At 39.7% G+C, this 13,180-nt stretch overlaps 1 protein-coding gene across 3 annotated transcripts in view; it reads left to right on the top strand.

Moving 5' to 3' along the window:
* Window positions 1-13,180, top strand: part of tbc1d16 (TBC1 domain family, member 16) — a 131,895-nt gene that overhangs the window by 102,514 nt on the left and 16,201 nt on the right. The window lies entirely within an intron of this gene.

Genomic DNA, 13,180 nt, shown 5'->3' with positions numbered 1-13,180 from the left:
TGAAGGTAGTGAAAAATTAAGGGGCCTATTAAGGGGTTGTTCAAATGTCTTGATACAGCTGTATTATTAATGCAATGATGGATTGTTTGTTTAGTTTCCTTTACAACATAAATTCCTTGCAACCTCCCCCTTCTGCACAAAGAAAACAAACAATATGAACAATACCTTATTGGTATGCCTTGTTCACTCGTGTAACCAGCGTTCCACTGAATTCATCTTGTGCCTGAATTAATTGCCTTAACTGTAAATGCATTCATGGATATTGGAGCAATACGGACAGAGTATTTTTGACATTATGCTAGAGCTCTTATTCTGTTCTTTTATCACTGTGTTTAATGATAGTTAAGCAGAGTTGAGTCCCTTGCTTCATTTTTTAAAAAATTATTACATGTTTAAGATATTGTAAACAGAGCAGGGTGCTTGAAAGTAACAGTTATTAAATTGCAATAATCACATTTTAGTAAATGTAAGTGCTGTAAGCCATCTGTGCAGATGCTTAATCTCATTTCATTTTGCTATGGTGTTCACAATGCATAGAAAGTGAAATTAAATGTGTTTAACAAATATATTCTTATTAAAAGCATTGTGAGTTACATCATCTGTTTATTTTATAAAATGAACAGGTTAAAGATATTAGTTTCATTTTACTTTGATTTAATTTTGAAGCATGTAGGATCAGTCAGTATTTTATTATATTTACACTGATTGCAACATTAAATTATTTTGTCCTTTTTACCCTGGTTTATGATATATTTAGCCAAATTCGCATCTGACTACCAAACTGTCCTAATTTTCAAATGTGTCTCTTTTAAAGAGTGGAGTTCTTTATATTTATCCAAAAGTACAAATGAAATATGCACTACAAGCAATTGATTATGACCATCGTTTCTCAGTACTGGAATCAGTGGAATGTTTAGGCATCAATGAAATTTGCATATCAATTCACCCACTAGGTTCTTCCTCTCAAAATGGAAAAACAAGTCATTGAGCATTATTTTGGTCAGTGAGTAGTGACCAAAGAGAGGAAAATCTAAAACAAGAAGTATATGCACTTTTTTTAAAAAGTGGACAAGTAATCAGGTGCTTAACTATATTGGTGGTCTTAATATGTCTCATGCAGTAATATAGGAACAAGTTGACGCTCATACATTTCATATATAGTACTTCCAAATTGCAGCTGAATTATTAGAAATTATTGAGTAAAGACCAACAGACAATCTAGAGAAAGAAGTGAATCTGAGAGTGTATTGATCAGAACTGTGCTTGGGCTGTGCTGGAACTTAAGTTTTGCTAGTGCCATTGCCAGCTGCCCACTGTGTGTGCTGGAAAAAAAAACACACATTATTAGGAATAGGTCATTCAGTTCCTGAGCCTGTTCTGCTATTCGGAGTACTCTTGACTAGATAGCATCTACCTGACTTTGATCATTTCCTTTTGAGGCCCTTGCCTAACAAAGATTGACAACAGTCTTCTCAAATTTTCAACCGACCTAGCTTGCATAGCCTTTTGGGAAGAGTTCCAGATTTTCCATATCCTATGTTTGCCTTATTTGGCACTTCTGATTTTGCTTGTGTGTGTCCCACCTCTCATTTGCAGAGTTTGTGCCCTTTTACTGGACTTTCCCTTCAGAAGTTGTTTCTGTACACTGAAGCTTAAAAAATAACTTCCATGTGAATAATGTTATTACTCCCCATTTAAACATGGTCCTTTTGTGCTTGGACATATGGTACTCTTTTAGAAATAGCATGCATTATATATGGGGTTGCTTGTGATTACTTCGTTTTAACTGAATGAAAATCATAATTACAATATTCCAGTGACCACCTAGATTGACAAAGTGGCAGTGCCTATTCTTAAAATTCAATTAGAGCCTTTTAAGTAGGTATTTGTTTTAGAATGTGATTTAGCAGCCTGGGTTTTCCACTTTTGCTTGCCAGCCTTTGATTTGTTTTGCATTTATTTCAGTGAGTGGAAAATTACAGACTGCCAAGTGCAGCAACAGTAAAAACCTGAAGCCAATGTTTTTATAATTGCTCTATCTGTATATTATCTGCAATATTTATGTGGCAGTGTTGATTGGATGTGTTTATTTAGGTGAAATACACTGTTGTTAAAAGAACTTTTAAAAAGATTTTGTTTAACTATTGGTGAATTAAGATTCACTTCAGCGCTGATTTAGCTGATCTAAATTATACTGCCTTCTGATTTCATTAGTCATCACTGTTGTCAAAACAAGTCCAACTGTCCTGCTTTATTCTGAACTAAAATGGATTTGACAAGGGTGTATAAAGTTATGGAACTGCTGCCATCAGACTCTTTTTGTTTTTATTTATCCAAACATTAGTATACTCAATGTAAACCATGTATTGCATCAGAGTAAATTTTACTATATACCAGGTCCCTGACATTGAGAGGCAGCAGTACTCACCACTCAGACACCATGCCACCCAGTGACTCTTAAAATCCTGCCGTCGAAAATATCCTGTCTGAGTCCTTCATTTCTATCATAATACAAAAGGAATTAAAATACTGCTTCACTTACTTTTACTTTAGCTTGATATTCAAAACAGGGCCAATTCTGTTGATTCAGATGCAAACATCCCATTTTATGGGATTTGTTCAGATGTGTTTAGCAGCTTTTCAATTTAGCTACTAACTGGATGTTTAAACCTAGACCAACCACAGTTGCTATTCTACACAGTTTTTTAAATTTGATTTGTTCAACTCAGAATGCCTTTCCATGGATTACCATCTTGCTGTAGTGGAAAGGCTTGAGTGTTTGTTTCATTGAAACTGAGAGCAATGCTATCTGGAGTTCTCAACTCCTGGCAGGGCCACTCATAAAGCTATAGTGAGAGGGGAGCAACCATTCGGCAAGAGATGAAGGAGACAGGATTCAGAGATTTGGAAATTCCTAGCTTCAAACCTGGACAAGGGCAGGGCAGTTTGACGCAATCGTTTCCCTTTTGGAATAGGAACAGACGAGAGTTTTGGCAGCTTTCTTCACTACTGGGCAGTCCTCTTCAAGAACTGCCTCTTCAAGAACTCCTGCTCACCTTACACAGGGAAATGGCTTGAAAAAGGTTCCCTAAAGTTAGTCTCTTCCATCACCAAACCTGGCTGGAAAAGCACATCCTTGTCTGCCTGCAGCCTGTAAGCTGAAGTTAAAACTCAATTTCAGAACCTGGATAATGAGCAAAACATCGTCCAAGACAAAAATCTTTCCTTGTTGCCTGAGAACTCAACATTAACATCGCTGCTCCTTGGGTGACTCAAAGAGCAGGCAGAGGGTAGCTTTGGAAGAAGCTGCTGGTTACATCTTCTGGAGAGGAAATCCCCAAGGGTCAACCCAGGATGCATGGAATTGGATTTACTATCATGAACTAATTAGTTAACCAGCTCTTGGAGATCCCCACTGTCATCAACGATTGCCGCATGACACGCTGTGTGCAACTTGCCAGGAACCAGCAGGCAATGGTTGTGAGTGCCTATGCTCCAACCCTTGATGCCATAGATAAGTCCAAAGAAAACTTTTACTCCACCCACTCTCCATATTCCCCAATATCCGTAAGGAAGAAAATGTTATCATCCTTGGGCTTTCAATGTTAGTTGTTGGAAAGGATGCCCAACTCTGGAAAGGACTCATCAAAAAGGAAAGTGTTAGGAATTGCAACTCCAACAGAAGTCTCCTACTCGCCAAATGTGTGGAACACCAGCTTGTCATCACCAAAGCACTGTTCTGCCAAAAGACAAGTTCAGGTCCTTATTATCAAAGCAGTGACCAATGCACGCAACTGCTGGATAGACCACCGTCTCATCCACTCCTGAATGTCCATCAAATGCCATCAGAGGCAGCTGATGAAGATGAAGAAACAGTTCCTAAGAAAGCTCGACACTGAGTAGCTTCATGAGCCAAGCAAACTGGTGAACCTCCAAAAATGTCTTAACCAAAATTTCTCAAGAATTTGTTTTAATGGAATGGAGGAAATTTGAAAAGAGCTGAAGACAGCCATTATCTCATGCTATAAAGAAACCATTGACCAAAAGATCAAGAACCACCAAGGCCACAACATCCAAGACCTCGTTGATAAGAAGAAAGCTCTCCATGCCTGGCAGGATAACACCACTGGCAAGGCAAAGAGAGCTCGGCAAACCACAAAGGTGTCACAAAAAAGAATGAGAGAAATCAAGAACAAAAGGTGGACTGAAAAAACTAAGAAACTGCAACTCCTTTCTGACAAGCACAATACCCAGGTTTTCTTTAGTATCATCAAGGCAAAATATGGACCAACACCTTTGGCTTCAAACTGGTGTGGACCAAAAATGAAACCCTTTTGAAAAACAGAAAGCATTAGCCTCCAATTGAGAGAGCATTTCAAAGAATTTCTACATGGCAGTCACCGACAAGGATGTCTTTGAGGAAATTCCCTAATCACCTAATGTTGAAGTTGAGATTAGACAATATGAAAATAAACCATGGGAGGACAGGGATTCTGGTGGAGATTTTCAAACGTGGAGGAACAGAGCTTACTCATCAGCTCCAACTGTTCCTGAAGATCTGAGACAAAGAAGAAATCCCTTCTAACCTCAAGGAAGCTGTCTTCAAGAAAGAGACAAATTCTGACTGGAGGCCTGTGACCAGTGGTATCTCGCAAGGACCAGTGCTGGGTCCACAGCTTTTTATCATTTATGTAAATGATTTTGATGTGAACATAGGAAGTATACTTAGACTGTGGGAACATCTGAAGAATCTCCCTACTTTCCCTATCAGGAAGATCATTGTCCAAATTATCGCTCTGTGCCTTCTCCTTGTCTCGGAGGAAATCCATCCTGAAAACCAGTGTGGACTCCAACCAAACCATAGACATGATTTTTACTGCTCAGCAACTGCAATAGAAATGTCAGGAATAACACCAACCACTCTTTCATCAACATGGCTTTTGACTCAGTCAATCAGGATGTTCTATGGAAGACCCTGTCAAAAGCTGACTGAGCAGGAAAATTTATCATCCTCAGTCTCTTTCATGGTAAGGTGTTGGTGATGGTCCTCGCTGATATTAAGATGACAGAACCTTTGAGGTCAATACAGAGGTCAAGCAGGGAAGTGTCAGTGTGCCCATTCTTTATCTTTGCCACCATTCTACTACTGTCAAGAACAAGTTCCCGGTGGCATAGGCATTGTCACAGGATGGATGGAAAACATTTCAACCTCAACTGATTGAAATCCAAGAAGAAAATGACGCCAATGTCACTTGTGGGACTTAAGGATGCAGTGAAAATATCATCTCTGCTGTCTTGGAAGAGAATCTTCAAACGTCATTTGATATCTTCACAAAAGCATACTGAAGAATTAGTCTCCGCTTCGATCTCAGGATTGATTTTCTGACTGGCGGCCTGTGACCAGTGCTGGTCCACAAGGATCAGTGCTGGGTCCACAGCTTTTTGTCATATATGTAAATGATTTGGATGTGAACATAGGAAGTATACTTAGTAAGCTTGTAGATGACTCGAAAATTGGAGGTGTAGTGGACAGTGAAGAAGTACAGTGTGATATTGATCAGATGGGTCAGTGAGCCAAGGGGTGGCAGATGGAGTTTAAATTAGATAAATGTGAGGTGCTGCATTTTTGAAAGGCAAATCAGGGCAGGACTTGCACACTTAATGGTAAGGTCCTGGGGAGTGTTGCTGAACAAAGAGATCTTGGAATGCAGGTTCATAGTTCCTTGAAATTGTGAGTCTCATGTAGATAGGATAGTGGAGAAGGCGTTTAGTATGCTTTCCTATGTTGGTAGAATTGAGTATAGAAGTTGGGAGGTCATGTTGCGGCTGTACAAGGCCACTTTGGCCACTTTGGAATATTGTGTGCAAATCTGGTCTCCCTCCTATTGGAAGGGTTCAGAAAAGACTTAAGGATGTTGCCAGGGTTCGAGGGTTTGAGCTATAGGGAATAGATGAACAGGCTAGAACTGTTTTCCTTGGAGTGTCAGAGGCTGAAGGGTGACCTTATCGAGGTTTACAAAATTATGAGGGGCATGGATAGGATAAATAGAAAAGTCTTTTCCCTGGGGTCGGGGAGTCCAGAACTAGAGGGCATAGGTTTAGGGTGAGAGGGGAAAGATATGAAAGAGACCTACTGGGCACCCTTTTCACGCAGAGGATGGTACATGTATGGAATGAGCTGCCAGAGGATGTGGTGGAGACTGGTACAATTGCAACATTTAAGAGGCATTTGGTTAGGTATATGCATAGGAAGGGTTTGGAGGGATATGGGCCGGTGTTAGCAATTGGGACTAGATTGAGTTGGGATATCTGGGCGGCGTGGACAGGTTGGACTGAAGGGTCTGTTTCCCTGCTGTACATCTCTATAACTCTATAGTAGAGGCTGGTACAATTACAGCATTTAAAAGGCATCTGGATGGGTATATGAATAGAAAGGCTTTGGAGGAGCATAGACCAAGTGCTGGTAAATGGGACTAGATCAATTAAGTATATCTGGTCGGCATGGACGAGTTGGACTGATGGGTCTGTTTCTGTGCTGTACATCTTTTTGACTCTGTGCTCTTGTGACTCAAATCCTTTACCAACCCATCCTCCATTAAGTTCAATGAAGAAATCCTCCCAAATGCTGAGCATTTCCCTTACCCGGAAGGATACCCCTCATTTTAAAGCAGGCATCGACACAGAGATTCATCATTGCATCCAATCTGTGAGCATTGTCTAAGGATGAGAGTCTTTGACCATGCTATCTGTGCTGATACCAGGATTCTTGTGTAGAAGACAGTCATCCTTCCAACTCTTCTATATGGATCTGAAATTTAGACTGTATCTTAATGATGCTTCAAGGCCTTGAAGTACCAACAACACTATTTGAGACAAATTCTCTGCATCAGTTGAGGAGGACAGGCATACTAACTTCAGCATCTTTGAAACAGTTAATATCACCAACATTGAGGCCATGATCTTTCAAAACCAACTCTGTGGCTCGACAATGTTGCAGAGATGCCTGGGATTCTGATTGCCAAAGCAAGTCGTCTTTGCCCAGCTCAAGGAAGGCATCCTAATGAAAGGAGGACAAAGGAAGTATTTCAGACTCCCTGAAGTCTTCCCTCAAGAAATGTAGCATAGATGTCAATGTATGGCGACCCTAATTTAGAAGAAGCTGACTTGGAGGGATACAATTCTTTGAAAACACCCACCAGCTAGAGGAATTATGGAAAAGGAACCAGAGAAAGGAATGCCAACAATCTCCAGTCTAAGGACCACTTCCACCACCCAAAAACATCAAACAAATGTGTGGTTAAAGTTGCATCTCCAGGATAAGGAGGAATTTCTTCAATCAGAAGACACTGAATTTGTATAATCGTTGCCATAAATGGCTATGGAGGCCAAGTCATTGAGTACATTTAAGACCGATTAGGTTCTTGGTTTGTGAAGATGTCAAAGGTGACAGAGAGAAGGCAGGAGAATGGGGTAGAGGAAACAACGATAAGCGAATGGCATAGCAGACTTGGGCCAAATGACCTAATTCTGCTCCTATATCTTAAGGCATTATGGTCTCTGTGGAGGCCTGTGACTAGTGGAGTGCCACAAGGATTGGTGCTGAGTCCACTAATTTTCATCATTTATGTAAATGATTTGGATGTGAGCATAAGAGGTACAGTTAGTAAGTTTGCAGTTGATGCCAAGATTGAAGGTGTAATGGACAGCGAAGGAGGTTACCTCAGATTACAACGGGATCTTGGTTAGATGGGCCATTGGTCTGAGAAGTGGCAGATGGAGTTTAATTTAGATAAATGTGAGGTGTTGCATTTTGGGAAAGCAAATCTTAGCAGGAGGTATACACTTAATCGTATGGACCTAGGAAGTGTTGCTGAACAAAGAGACCTTGGAGGGCAGGTTCATAGCTCTTGAAAGTGGAGTCTCAGGTAGATAGGATAGTGAAGAAGGCGTTTGGTATGCTTTCCTTTATTGGTCAGAGTACTGAATACAGGAGTTGGGAGGTCATGTTGCGGCTGTACAGAACATTTGGTTAGGCTACTTTTGGAATATTGCATGCAATTCAGGTCACCTTCTTATTAGAAAGATGTTGTGAAAAATGAAAGGGTTGAGAAAGGATTCACACAGATGTTGCCAAGGTTGGAGGATTTGAGTTACAGGGAGAGGTTGAAGAGGTTGGGGCTGTTTTCCCTGGAGCGTCAGAGGCTGATAGGATGACCTGGTAAAGGCTTATAAAATTATGAGGGGCTTGGATAGGGTAACTCGACAAGGTATTTTCCCTGGGGTGAGAGAGTCGAGAACTAGAGGGCTTAAGTTTAGGGTGAGACAGGAAAGATATAAAAGAGACCTAAGGGGCAGCTTTTTCATGCAGAGGGTGGTGTTTGTGTGGAATGAGCTGCCAGAGGAAGTGGTGGAGGCTAGTATACTTCCAGCATTTAAAAGACATCTGGATGGGTATATGAATAGGAAAGGTTTGGAGGGATATGGGCCGAGTGCTGGCAGGTTGAACTAGATTAGGTTGGGATATCTGGTTGGCATGAATGGGTTGAACCAAAGGGTCTGTTTCCGTGCAGTACATCTCTATGACTGTAGGAACAGATTCATCAGCCATGCAAGGACCCACAGAACGCATGACCGGTGACATGGAATTTCCTAGGTGGGCAATCATACTAATCATCAGCAATCGCTTGTTGACAACTTTGAAGGCTTTTTGGAAGCAGTTGGCAAAGGGTAGACACGTGATGCTTGTGTGTAGCAAGAAACAAATAGAACTGCCATTTTCTTCTTGTCCGAAATGATTGTTATATTTTTGCAGGCGTTATTGAACTTATTGCTACAGTTGATTTATTCTTTTATTGTTTAATTATATTTGCCTGTTAAAGCCTAAGTCAAAGTCTGCATTTACCAGCAAAAACTGCTAGACATGCTTGGCTGATTAGGAAGCATCTGTGAAGAGAGAAACGGTTAATGTTTTGGGTCAGTAACCTTTCTTTCTAGCCGAGTATAGTGCCTGCTGTCTTCCAAAGCAGACGAATAAAATCTGAATGAAAGTGATAATTTTAATTTCATATGATTGTTTTTAAGGTGATTTTCTGTATTTAGAGAATTGTATAAATATTTGGATGTCTGTGCTGAAAGCATTCTCTGGGATAGAGGACGATATAGGCATAGCTGCAAGATGGATCTGCATGGTCATCACAAACTTTACGTAAACTGGGCAGTTGCCAAGAGCAGCAGATTTCAGCAAAACAAATGAAGCAATTATTCATGAAACTATACAAGTAAACAAAAATGCTTCAGCAGTGGAATGGGAAGTCTAGATCTATGATATACTCCAGGTTTCTATGTATTTACATCTCAGTCTTTTGTGCAATTTAATATAATATTCCTCATTCTGTTAATGCAACAGTTTTATGGATTTGTACATCAGACTGCAGCTGGTAAAAAATATCAATTAACAAAATTTAAAGTAACCTACTGAATTGCAATGATTGTGCAAATTGTGCATTAAATCAGTTAATATTAGAGCAATACATATTTATTGCATCGAGTCATCTGACATATTATAATGCATATTTCTTCCAATACATAACCTGTGAAAATTGTAGAACACTAGGAGTGTACAAAGAGTATTATAATCTCCTCCTCTTTCTTGTAAAATAAATTATAATTAATGTAGTTGCAAGTGCACAAATATTATTCAGACTACTGCACTATATTATCAAGACTGAAGGGAAAGAAAATTGAAAGTTTGTCAAAGGCATCTAATACACTTGTTCTGGTCCTGTAGAATTGAGATGCTGAATACTAATAATGTATTGAAAGCACTGGATTTTATAATTTGTATATATACACAAAGGGATTTCTATTACACTTATCCCAATGAAAAGTAATAGTAGTTACAGGAAGAGCACTTATTATGTATTTTGGATCCAAGCATCAACATCAAGCATTTTCAGGTCAAAACTTGTACATTTATTTTTATGGTGATTAAAAGCTCAATCAATGAGTTAAGAGTTGCTCCAGTAGTTTGGCAGAGAGATTTCGGATGGAAATTCTAGAGTTTGGAGTCTCGCCACCCAACATTATAGTGTCGGTGTAAGAAGGAATGTTGAGTGCATACAAGGACAGAGTTGCAGGAACATTGAATTTTAAGGGGATGGAGTTTGGTACTGGAAAAGATATAAGGTTCAAGATATTGGAGGAATTTGAGAGCTTTAATTTTGAGCCTTTAATGAGCCAGGTTCCAATTTAGGCTCATGAACATGGGTGATGGTGAGCAGAGATTATTTGGGTTAGGATATGGCCGGAAGAGTAATTGGCGAACCATATGCATGGAGGCTGGACGATGGCAAGTTGGCCAATTATTTTTACAGTAGTTGAATCTGAAAGTAACCGCAGTATCAGATGAGAAGAGGGGTAATATTTCTGAGGTCAGTTGTAACTTGGTGGTCTTTGTGAATGAGCAGATACAAGGTTGAAAGCATAATTCTGTCAAATAAGTTGGTGAGGTTGCAAATGGAATGTAATGAATGATGAGGGAATGGAGTTTGTGGCAGGATTCAAAATAATGTTCTTAGTGAGTTTTGAGAAGATTTGTAGCTCAGGTTGAGGTTTTGGATATAGGTTTGCTTGCTGAACTTGAAGGTTGATTTCCAGACATTTCGTCACCCTACACGCTGTAACATCTTCAGTGGGCCTCAGGCATATGAGGAATACGGATGAGGAAGGTCACCACTTCGACTGGGACAACGTATCCATCCGAGGACAAGCCAAACAAAGACACACACAAGAATTCCTAGAAGCATGGCATTCCAACCGGAACTCTCTCAACACACACATCAAGTTAGACCCATCTAACACCCCTGAGAAAAGGAACTGGAAGTGACTTCACCACAGGAAATGACATCACCAACCCAAAGAAACCCAAATATAGAAAGCCGGAATTTTCAGCAGTGCTTTGCCTGAGGCCTACTGAAGATGTTACAGTGTAGGGTGACTAAATGTCTGAAAGTGAGCTTTCAAGCTCAGTGGCAAACCTACATCCAAAGCGTTCTTAGTTTATAACAAGAGAAATTTTTGACTAATCTCTGATTAGATGTTGAGCAAGCAAATTAGCACAGCAGAGGCGGCGGAAAAGCCAAGAGCAGTGGAATAAGATTAAGTTAGATGTCCTAACAGTACATGTGGAACCTTTTGGTTGCTGAGGATAGTTAGCAAACTATACCTCAAATGTAGTAATCTCTGATGTGTTCAGTGACTTGTGCAAGTGAATGTAGAAATAGTAGGTGAGTGTGTGACTGGGAAGAAGGTGCAGAAGGGAAAACTTTAAATTCTTGAGAAGATGGCACCTGTACAAGCCAGATGGGTTGTACCTGAACAAAGCTGGGACAGGGTTCTTTGTGGGATATTTTGCCAATACTGTTGGGAGGACTTCAAACTAACTTAGCAGGAGTGTGGGACCAGAGAGAGAATAGTAGAGGAAAACTCCAGGGTTTACAAAGTACTTGCAGATATAGCTGGCCCAAACATAGAGAATAGCAAGTTGATAGGTAACGTCAGAGTAAGAGAGAAAGAAATGAAGTCCAGAACAGAGTTAACATGCATGTATGTAAATGCACAAAGTGTAGTAAATGATTTTGGGGAGTTATAGATGCAAATTGCCATGAGGAAATATGATGTTGCGACGATGAGAGACCTGGTTCAAGGAAAAACAAGACTGATTGATTGTTATATAATCCTGGGTATAAACATTTCCTTCAGAAAGCAAAGGAAAGGAGAGGGGTAGCAGTATGGGTTAAGCAGAATGTTATAGTGCTCAAGAATTAGGATGTCTAGTGGAAATGATGTAGGTGAACAAATATGCAGAACAATTAGAGAAAAATATCAACATTGTAGAGTTGTTTTAACGGAGAGATCAACTGGGATACTGACAACCTAAGGGGCAAGTGTTTCTATATGGTGTTTAGGATGGCTTCTGACAGCAGTATGTGTCCAGTCCACCAAAAAGGATGCATTGTTGGACCCACCCCTTGGAAATATGCTGGCCAAGTGGAACAGGTGTTAGTGGAAGAACATTTACGAGACCGTGATCAATGTACATGATGTTCAGGTTGATGGTGAAGGAAGTCAAGCAACAATCCAGAGCAAGAAAAATCAATTGGTGGACAGCTGAATTCAATGGGATAAACAAAGAGCTGAGCAGGATTGACTGGTACAAGAAATTGGAGAAAGAAACATTAACTGAACAATGGGCTAAATTCAAAGAGGCTACAGTTTAGGTATATTCCTTCAAATGCGAAAGATTGATCAAACTAATCCAGAGATCCCTGGTTGACATTGGTGGAAAAAAAGTGTTGTTTGACAGGTGTAAGGCAGAAAATACAATTTAGAATCTAAAGGAATACCAGAGGTTTAGAGGGGAGGTAAAAAGCAAATACGAGAAGCAAAGAGAATTATGAGCCAACAGAAGAACCCTAAAGTATTCTGTAGGCACATAAATGGTAAAAGAGTGGCTCAAGGAGAGTTGAGCCAATTAGTCATCAAAAAGGGGAATTATACATGAAGCCCAGGGACTGACTGAGGTGTTAAATGAATACTTTTAATCTATTTGTATGAAAGACAAGAATGCTGCTTAGGCCATGATGATAGGAGAAAATTGTGTCACTAGAAGGGTTCAAAATTAATAAGGAAGAAGTCTTGGATAGACAATTGATACTTAAAGTTGAAAGGCACCAGGTCTGGATGAGATGCATCCAAGGATTTTGAAGCAAGATGAGGGTAGAAATTGCAGAGGCAAGAAATGAGAGGAGAAAAACCGTAAGGTCTGAAATGGCAAGAGGAAGACAAAAGTAATATGCTTTGGTATAGGTCAGTAGCCAAGATATGTGGACTAAAATAAGCTCCTAATATTAGTTAATATTGGGGATGAATGCATAATAAAGGCTAATTTACATCAAAATGTATTGCTGACTGAGTAAAAAAATGTTCAATCTTTCCTTTGTCTGGCCTCTTAGCTTAAAAGTTCGAGCATTTGATAATCTCTTTTTGTGTTCTTTTAAAATAAAAATGTAGCAAACTCAGTTTGACATAGGACCATGTGCAATTATTGGATAAGAAAGTTTTTCTTATTTTCTATAAATCTAATTTAGTTTGCAGCTTGTAGCTGACATTTAAACTAGAA

The sequence above is a fragment of the Chiloscyllium punctatum genome, chromosome 39 (genome assembly GCF_047496795.1).
Source record: "Chiloscyllium punctatum isolate Juve2018m chromosome 39, sChiPun1.3, whole genome shotgun sequence".
NCBI lineage: Eukaryota > Metazoa > Chordata > Chondrichthyes > Orectolobiformes > Hemiscylliidae > Chiloscyllium > Chiloscyllium punctatum.
Note: the sequence above shows the minus strand (reverse complement) of the source record. Positions and strands in the feature narration are given on the sequence as shown.